The sequence below is a fragment of the Cyanistes caeruleus genome, chromosome 5 (assembly GCF_971803275.1).
Source record: "Cyanistes caeruleus chromosome 5, bCyaCae1.hap1.1, whole genome shotgun sequence".
In the NCBI taxonomy this organism is placed as follows: Eukaryota; Metazoa; Chordata; class Aves; order Passeriformes; family Paridae; genus Cyanistes; species Cyanistes caeruleus.
This window is the reverse complement of record NC_141705.1, coordinates 55,680,932-55,690,024: the sequence shown is the minus strand read 5'-3', so window position 1 is coordinate 55,690,024 and position 9,093 is coordinate 55,680,932.

Below are 9,093 nucleotides of genomic sequence, written 5' to 3'. Positions count from 1 at the left end.
CAAGTTCTGAATCAGGAAAGCGCACTCTGTTTTACAGTGGGTGTTGGTGTTGTGCCGTTGAAGGAATGGCATCAGTTAGGTAATGCTGGATTATAAAGGGTACTTAATTTCCAAAACTGGTTCTCTTCTTGCTAACTGCCTTATATAACAAAAGTAAAATCCAGTTGATGTCTTACTTAAGGAAAGTTGTTTGTAAGGGATGGGAATTCTACAAGCTGGATTGGGTTGTAGCTCCTACTTCATGTGTCCTGTCGCTGTGTGATTTTAATAACAAATTATTGGACAGTGTTAATGGAACAAGTCTGCTACATCAGAGCATGTGATAATGCTCTGAACTTTAATGGTGGGGGATTCCTGGCTTCGGTGACTCGGTGAGGATAGCGGTCCGTTCAAAAGTCAGTAAAGCATTTTCTGTATTTTGGACTAGTATGATTCAGAAAATGTGCATGGATTTTACCTACTGTTTATCTTTAGAAGCTGCTATAATTGTGAAGATGCCCAGCAGAATGTGTCATGGAAACAGGTGCGGTAATCAGTAAGCACACCCTGGCTTTTAGTTACCTTTAGAACTTGGCTGATCACTTGGGTGTTGATGTAGCACTAGAAGAATGCCACAGAGGTAGTGGGCAAACTGCTGCAAATGAGCTTGAGCCTCTAACTTGGTTTCCAGAGGGTGGACCTGTGTTTAAACTGCTGTTCTGTCTGAAGCAAAAGCTCTAAAAGCTAGTTTACAGGCTGGCTCACAGCAGGGTAACATTTAAAATACCCTATATAGAGTGAAAGCTTCTGCACCCAATCTCTGCATCTCAAAGGTTTGCTTGTCACAGCACCAATTCCTGGTCAGTCCAGAGAAGAGCTGTAGCAGGGGCTGTACTTGTGTGTTGGAAGATGAGGAACATCTGCCTGGTGTCAGGCACAGATTAAGGAGGGCTTTTACCCTACTGAAGGTTTGAGCTTTGCTTTTAGTCAGGTTGACTTGAGTTGTGAACAAGTTCTTGATTGCCCTTCTGAGTTAGGGACTGATGTGAAAGGTGTCCAAGCAGGCAAAGATGCTAAGGAGCCGCAGCCGTAGGGAATGTCAGCATGTGGTCTGAGGGCCTGGTTGTAGCTCAGGGGGTGTGCAACACCATGGGAGTGTTTGCTGGTGCTGTGAAGGGTGAGTGTGGTGCTGTGATGGGAAAACACAGAGAGGTAATAAAACCTGGAGCTGAAGGGGAAGGTTACTCGCCAGCTGGCATTGTAATTAGTGTTTTGTTATAGCAAGTGCAGAGCTATATGACTGTAATAACTTTGTTACTAGCTTATTCTGTGAGCAAGTGATGACATAGGGAGTGCTGTAACCACCTGGGTCACATGAGGTTACTTGTTTGCTTTTATGGCCCCTTGTGAAAAAGGTGTGTCTGAAGTGTGACATGTTCTATATGCATCTGCTGTTTCCTTTGCAGTTAAGAGATGGAATCCGAGTTCTCTGCTTGCCAGCTTTGTTCAAAGTGGAGTGGAATTAACCCCTGAGCAGGGAGGGAGGGAACTGTCACCTGGACTTATCTCCTACTGGTTACCTGTAAACAGCTGCTGTCTCCAGTCCTTTTCTAAATCCTTAATTTTGGTCCCTGTAGCATTTAAATAGGACTGAAAGCAGATTGATTGGACAAGTGTGAGATGGATTTACATGCTCAGAACAGTTTTAATAAGCCTGTGGAGGTTGTGCATGCTGTTTCAGCTTTCTGTTTAACCTGTGCTTTGCAATGCTTGGCCAGTACTTACCATGAATTCTTTGTGTATGAAGATTGTAGCCTATTCTACAGTACACGCCAGCAGTTGCTAATAAATGTATTAAGCTTTTATATTTTTCAGTCTTTGCGTAGTTCTCAAATGTACTTGGTGACAGGAATATATTTTTTGTCCCTAGTCCTGCTTGTTCACTGTTGAAGAACTGCTGTTCTTGATGACTTGCTGAACATGCTGAGCTGTGTCCATGTATGTATATACTTCTGAGAGAGACTCTGCTCTGCTGCTTAGACTGGTTGGAGGAACTTGCCTAGGTAGTGTTCCTCTTCTCCACCTGCAGCCATATAGCACATCCTGAATGCTCTCTTTGAGTTGGTTTAGGCAGGGATTGGTTACATGACCCCAGCTACTGCTCAGGTGTCCAGTACAGCTGCACACAGCTTAGCAAGGAGAGTGAGTAATGTACAAGGGTTTGATTAGGTTTTTGTATTAGAAAAAATTGAAGTCTCAGGAAAGCAGGCATCTGGAATGTTCCCTGTCAGCTATGGTAGAAGAGCTGTGAGCTTTCTGTCAGTGCAGTGTCATTATCACTGTGTAGGCAATGAAGTATTGGCTGAGCTCTTTGGTTTCCAGATCTAGTGGAAGTTAAAACCAATTTTGTCTCTTGTGAGCAATGAGGAGGAACATTTTTCTAGACCTTGGAGTTCCAGTCTTGTAAATTGGAATTTTGAATTTCTCAGCCAGGAGTCCCCTTTGACAAATGATGGTCTCTTATCAAGTGTTTTGCTTAGGAACACTGCAAAAGGGTAGCTGAGCTAGGATTGTCACTGCTCTGTGCTACACCCCTGGGCTGGTTTTCACATCAAATGTCTTATAAGTGCTTGTAAACTTTGTGCATGAAGTTAGAGTTGGCAAGGTTCCCTGCACAGCTTCTGTAAGGTAACATAGTCCTTCCAACCTTCGTACATAGAGATAGATAGAACTTTTTCCTTGCTGGAGGAATGGGAAGGGCTTCAGTGTTACATATGGGTGGCATGTTTTGGTCAGGCTGATGGTCTCAGCCAGTGATCCCAGCAGCTTGGCTTCCCTGCCTTCTAATTCCACGATCCTTGTCCCATTATGCACTGGAGCAGTCAGGTGATAATTTACTCACACACGTGTGTGCTACAAAAGACCTGTAAACTGTTTTTTTCAGGATTTTGTTTTGTGGATGATTTTCTCATAGATGACCATTGAAATTTATGCCTTGCTAAGAATTATAATCACTTCTCTCTTAAAGCTGTGGGTTTGTGACTGAGTAGCAAAACATTTTGAGAAAACAGCATTTTCTTAGGAAGCGGTGTAGGCTTGTGGATACAGATTTGCAACCAAATAACCTTCAAAAAGTGACTGCCCTCTATAACCAGTCTAATCTTTTTACATTCCTTTACCTCATAGTGAGATAAAAAATTGTGTGACTGGTACATCCCTTGAAGAAAGCAAAGGCAGAGATGGGGGCAGTGCTGAACTGTGATCAATAAAGCCAAGTGCTGGGCACAGGGGCAGGGAAAGACATTTCTACCTCTTCCCAGAGCTGGGCAGATGTGTTGACCCCTGCTAGACTGTGGTCCTCAGCCCTTCAGTGCTCTGGAGAGAGAGGAGGGCTCTTTGTGCACCACTGGGCTAGCACAGGGACCTTGAACGTAGTTCTGATACTCCTGAAAAGAGACAATTTAGGTGGAGAAGTACCTGCACCAAGAAGTGCCAGAGGGTGGGAATATAGTATCACTGACCTGAACCCAGCAATTTCTGCCCAGTACAGCACTCATGCATGTGCTGGGGGTGTGTGAGAAATAGCTGCTTCTGTGTGAGCTGGTTGAGCACTGGGGCATGAATTAATTGGGTGCTCACATGAGCTGTCTCCAGGCTCATTTGTCAATAGATTGAGTGCTTGTGCATGAAGTGATTGGATGCTAAGGTATGAATAAATTGGGCACTCATGCATAAGCTAATGAGGCACTAATGCATGAAGTTTTAGGTCATTCACGTGTGAAATGATGGGATGCTTTCATAAGTTCATGGGTTGTTCATGCATGGTCTGGTGTGCTCATGCATGCACTGATCAGGCACCCATCATGCTTGCCATGGCCCCTGCAATATCTGCTCAGCCACTTGCACACTGGTTGGGCTTTGTGTTTGCTGCCAGCTGGGAACGTGGACATCCATTCACACACCTCCCTCTGCCTCCAGTCCTGGCTGGCCAGCAAGCACAGAACAGTCTTTTCTGCAGGAACTGGCCTAGAACCAATCCAAACCCAAACAAGCTTTTGGACACGAGATGATAACCGTGTGACAGGCCTCCCAAAAAGAGCTTTTATCTTCTGCATCCAAAGGAATTGACAGCACTGTGCTGCAAAAGATGATGTTGCTCTTGCCCGCCCATGGATACAGAATGCATATTTGCAGCCAGCACTGACAAAGCTGGTGATGAGATCCATGGGGTCAATGGTGTGCTGGCCTGGCTTTTATATTCCATTAAATGAATTGAGTGCCTGTATGAGGCACTAGAACCCCACACTCTGGTTTCTCCTGATTCCCAGGAGGCCCATGGCAGCCTTTTCGGGAAGGCAGTGGGCGTGTGGATTTGAGAGCCTTTGGTTTCCCAATGGAAGCACCTGTGCCCTCCCAAAAACACATTGTCCCACCAGTGCTCCCACTCTTCTGGCCAGTGGCCAAAGGTGCTGTGTGGAGCTGGAGTTTCAAGAAGCAGGAGCTGGACTAACCTAGCTGGACTTCAAAAAACTGAGCTGGAAAACGTCCATCAGCAGGTACTGGAAGAAGCAGGAGCAACTCTTTTTCTGAGTGTCCACTACTGAAGGTAGAGCTTCAACAAAGGGGAGCTGGAATGAGCTGGAAATTTAATTAAGCCTATGTCCATCAGCTGGAGCTGTAGGAAGCCAGAACTGCCACACAAAAGCTGGAGTTTTAACAAGCTGGAGCTGAAATAACCTTCAACTGAAAACAAGCCAAAGCTGTAAGAAGCTGGAGTGTTCAGTAACTGGAATTGAAATCACCTGAACTGAGCAGCAGCAGCAGCATCTCATCACAACTGTGCAGGAGCTGGAGCTGCAAGACAGAGCCAGAGCTTTAAGAATCAGCAATTAAAATTAGCTGGGGCTTCCTGAGTAGTAACATGCTAGACCCTCTGTGAGCACAAGCTGTAGGAAGCACGAGCATCTCTTATGCAGAACATCCAGTCACTGGAGAGCCCATTAGCTGGAACTGCAGCAGGCTGTGGTGTCCATCAGCCTTCCAGCACTGCTGAACAGAGGAGCATCTGCTATCCACGGCCTCTGTTAGCCAGGCCCAAGGGAGAAATGACAACAGGAACTCCTGTCCTGCTGGCACAGACCCTGCCAGAGCAGGGAATGGGAAGGTGCCAGGTGAGAGTTGCAGCAAGTGCAGCCCTGTGTTACCTGCATCAGTCCAAAGAGGCACAGGGAGCACCTCAGAGCCTCACCCCCTAACCCACTGCCCCAGCCAGTGAGTAGGGCAGGCTGTGAGAAACTGGAACTGGGAACACAAGGTCATGTCTAAAACCTGATGCTCTTACCTCTCTTCAGGTCACAATGCTTATCTGATGACAAACTTGGCTTTGTAATGAAACAAGCAGCTCCTTTACTGAGAGGAAAAGGTACAACCCCAGCAGTGTGACATTTGATCCTTTAAGCATGTCTGGTTAAGGGTTTTTACTGCTTTAAACTGCCTTTTCTAAGCCTTTGGTTGAAATTCTATCTCTGTGGCCTTTCTCATTATATTTATACTTTCACTTGACACTGGGTGGCAGCAGATCTATGAACACACTATTCAGTAATCTGTTTCCTTCTCCCTCAGTATTTTCACAGTTCAAGTACCAAAGCAATAAATTGGAAATGCTTATCACTTTTTGACATTTCTCTATATATATTCATGCAGAAGAGTTAACAAGTTAGCTGTTGTCTTTCTCTCCTCTTAAAAAGAGGAGAAAAGTTCATTTTCATGAAATTTCTGGCTCAAATGTTCCTTGAGGTGGTGAGGGGACTGAAGAGGCCCTCTCTGGTTTCTGACTTTTGCCTTGCCTGCAAGGAATTGGCACACCCACCGTATTTCCCTTTCAAGCTGGTTTGTTTCCAGATCCTCTCCTCTCACTGTTGCTCTTCTTGGCTGCAAATTTCAGCTTCCCACATGCTCCCCCTTGTCCTTGATGTGGTTGTTAAATTAGTTAAATCAGTTAAATTAAGCAGTTACATTGCTGTTACTGCTTTCACACATTATAATAACTGTTAAATGCAAATTTCTCTTTCCAGGGTTAAGGGTTATCCTCTTAAGGGATAGGATGAGCATTTCATCCAAAAGTACCAGATTTCACGATTACACCTACCCCTAGGGCAATTCTTGTGGAACTGTGTTATCTTCCTTCTCAAAATGCCTTTTCATTGGTGGGAAACGAAATTGCCATTCAGACAAGGGAAAACAAATACTGTGTGGTGAAATCAGCAAGTCAGCAGCCACCATCAGCCTGTGAAAAAATGGACAGGCTAAATTCCAGCCTCTTTTGGCTCTAGAATATTAGGAGTCTTTAGCAGTGAGAGCTTTAAGAACATTCAGGGAAGAGACAATGATAATATGGGGCTTTTTGGAGTTTTTTTGTTTGGAGGGTTTAAGGGTTTTTTTTGTGCTGTGCCTCTATACATCAAATGCAAACAGCAGCACACTGGTAGGTTTTAGGCAGAAGGAACTTGAAAATCATTAAGCCATTTTTTTGCCAAGGCGGGTTCAAATCTGCAAGCCTTCTCTAAGGGAAGTGGCCAGGAGAAAAGCCAAATCTATGTGCAAAAAAGGTGGAGTTAAAAACTGGAAGACAAAAGCTGTGTTTTCCCAGTTTAAAACTGGAAGCAAAAGCTAGTCTGGCTAAGAAGACAGGCAGCTGCAGACAAAAAATACTTTCCACCACTGTGTCATGGTAATGAAAAAGAGCCCATCTCTCAGGTGTGGGGCTCTGTGGACTCCTGTCTTGGCTTTAAGGACAGCCAGAAGTAGTGATGTGCACAGACTCCCTGTACAATAGGATTCACTTTTTAATCCAGTGGTCACTCCTGGGCCTGGTGTCATTAGGACAGGTGGGGGATGGCACCTGCTAAGATGGGAACAGGCTTGGATTTTCAGTAAGCATCAGGCCCTACATGCAAAACCAGATGTGGTTGTTCCCAACATTTGTTTTGTAACAGCTGCTCAAATAAATCCACAGTTTATAAAATTCGGTGTGACAATGCCTATTGTTAAGAATCTCACAAGCTCAACCAATAAACCCAACTGAATCTAATCAATTTGTAGACAGCTCATTGCAAAATAGATTTCAGAGAGCTTGACAAAGAGTCACAGCACATCAGGAGTCACAACGAGCTCACGTTTGGGAATCCTGCCAAAGGATGCACCTGACACCTGAGTTAAATCCTGCTGCTGTCTTGCTGCTCTCCCCAAGACAGACAGCTGGGAAATATTTGTGTGGCAAACAACAGATAATGGATTTACAAGAAAATAATTTCTACCTTTTCTGTGCCTGGTGTGCAGCTCAGTTTGCTTTGAACTTGTAATTCTATGTCTGGCACCATCTTGCACATGACGTACAGAAGAACCAGGCCCTCATCTCTTGCCTTTGATTACAAGAACAGCACTACAATCATGGGAACCACATCCCTGAATGTGGACATGCAGCCACTTCAGTGGTGAGAAATACAACTGGGAAACAAATTTCTGTACTGGGCACATTCCTGTGTGCATATTGATTTACTTCTATTGGTTTAGTCCTACATCAAGATGTAAAGAAGTCAATCAGAAATGTTCATTTCCATGCCAGGAAACAAAACAACTGTACTACAACATTCAGGCACAAAGAACTTAAGAGAGAAAGCACAAGTCTTGTGCTGCCTTGCAAAAAGTGGGAAGGGAGGAATACTTCAGGAAAGTGTGCTACATTACAGTTGGGAAGGCTGGCTTTAATTTTATCTTCTTTCTCGCATTTTGTACACAATTTTGAGGAAGCAAAATTGTCAAAATTGTCAAACTGTCAAAGGTGTCAAAACCCAAAGTAACACAGCTCTCTGGAGGGACTTCAAAACTATCAAGGGACTGAAATCTCTCAGAACTTTGTCAAAAAAAGATAAAAATTCTTGCCACTACACTGCATCCTCTCACTCTGCTGCTATTCCTACCTTTCTGAAGTGCTCACCTGCATCACCACTCTGGTCTGAGTAACTGGCAATCGAGGGAAGGTGCTTTCATCTTACCAGCCCAGGCTGTTCCCTCACCTCTGTTCTCTGTCAGGAACAATCTTCATGCCCCCTGCCTCCTAAGGATGGTTCTCTTGTGGCGGAAGTGCAGGGAAAAGCGCACAGCTACAGCTGAGTTTCTGAGGGAGACACACCATAAAAGCAAAGCTGACAGGACAGAAAGGCAAAGCACAGATAACACCAAGGACAGAACTCAGACAATGACTAACATATCCATAGCGTGCCCAAAACTTGAATGTCCAAATCCATTATTCAATGAGTTTAAATTAGAAAATACAGCAATAAGAATAATCTGATCATCATCCTAATTGTCCATTCAATTCTCCCATGATCTTCTGCACTGCTGACATTACTTGAGCCTGACTCACTTACTCATCCCCTTGTTTTACATCAGCATAACTCCACTGGTGCTGAGCTGAAGTTAAAGACAGATGGTGTGAGATTAAGTAATATTTAATCTCTACTGTATCAGCTTTTGCTTGTTTCTGGAAAACTTCCCCTCAGTCAACTGTATACATGCCAGAACTCGAATGAATTGGATGTTCATGGGAGCTCTACATAAGTACAAAATAATCTGTGACCTCATTTATTGCAGCTTCTCATACACTCATTTTCTCAGCATCCACTAGGGAAAACAAAATCTAAGTGGGGGGTCATGCTGCAAAAAATTACATCAGTGGCTCTCACTCCAGGGTAGTAGCCTTTTCTGCCTCAGTCTCTTCTGAATCATGTAGACAAGTATAAATACAGTCTATGAATCTGGACTGCTGTATGGAATGTGCTTGTAAAAAATTAATGTCCTTCTAGTTACATTTTAAGCTTACTTTATTTGCACACAAATAAACAAGCTAAGTTAAACTTTATAAAGGAAATATATCCCACAGCTGCAAAAACTTAATGCTAACTGCACTAAACATCATACAGATATTTTTTCACTTAAAAACATATATATATATAATTTTTTTAATGTATATATATATATATATATATAAGGAAACTACATATAAATACAATGGAAAAATACATTCAAAAGTTTTTTATAAAACTTGACACAATA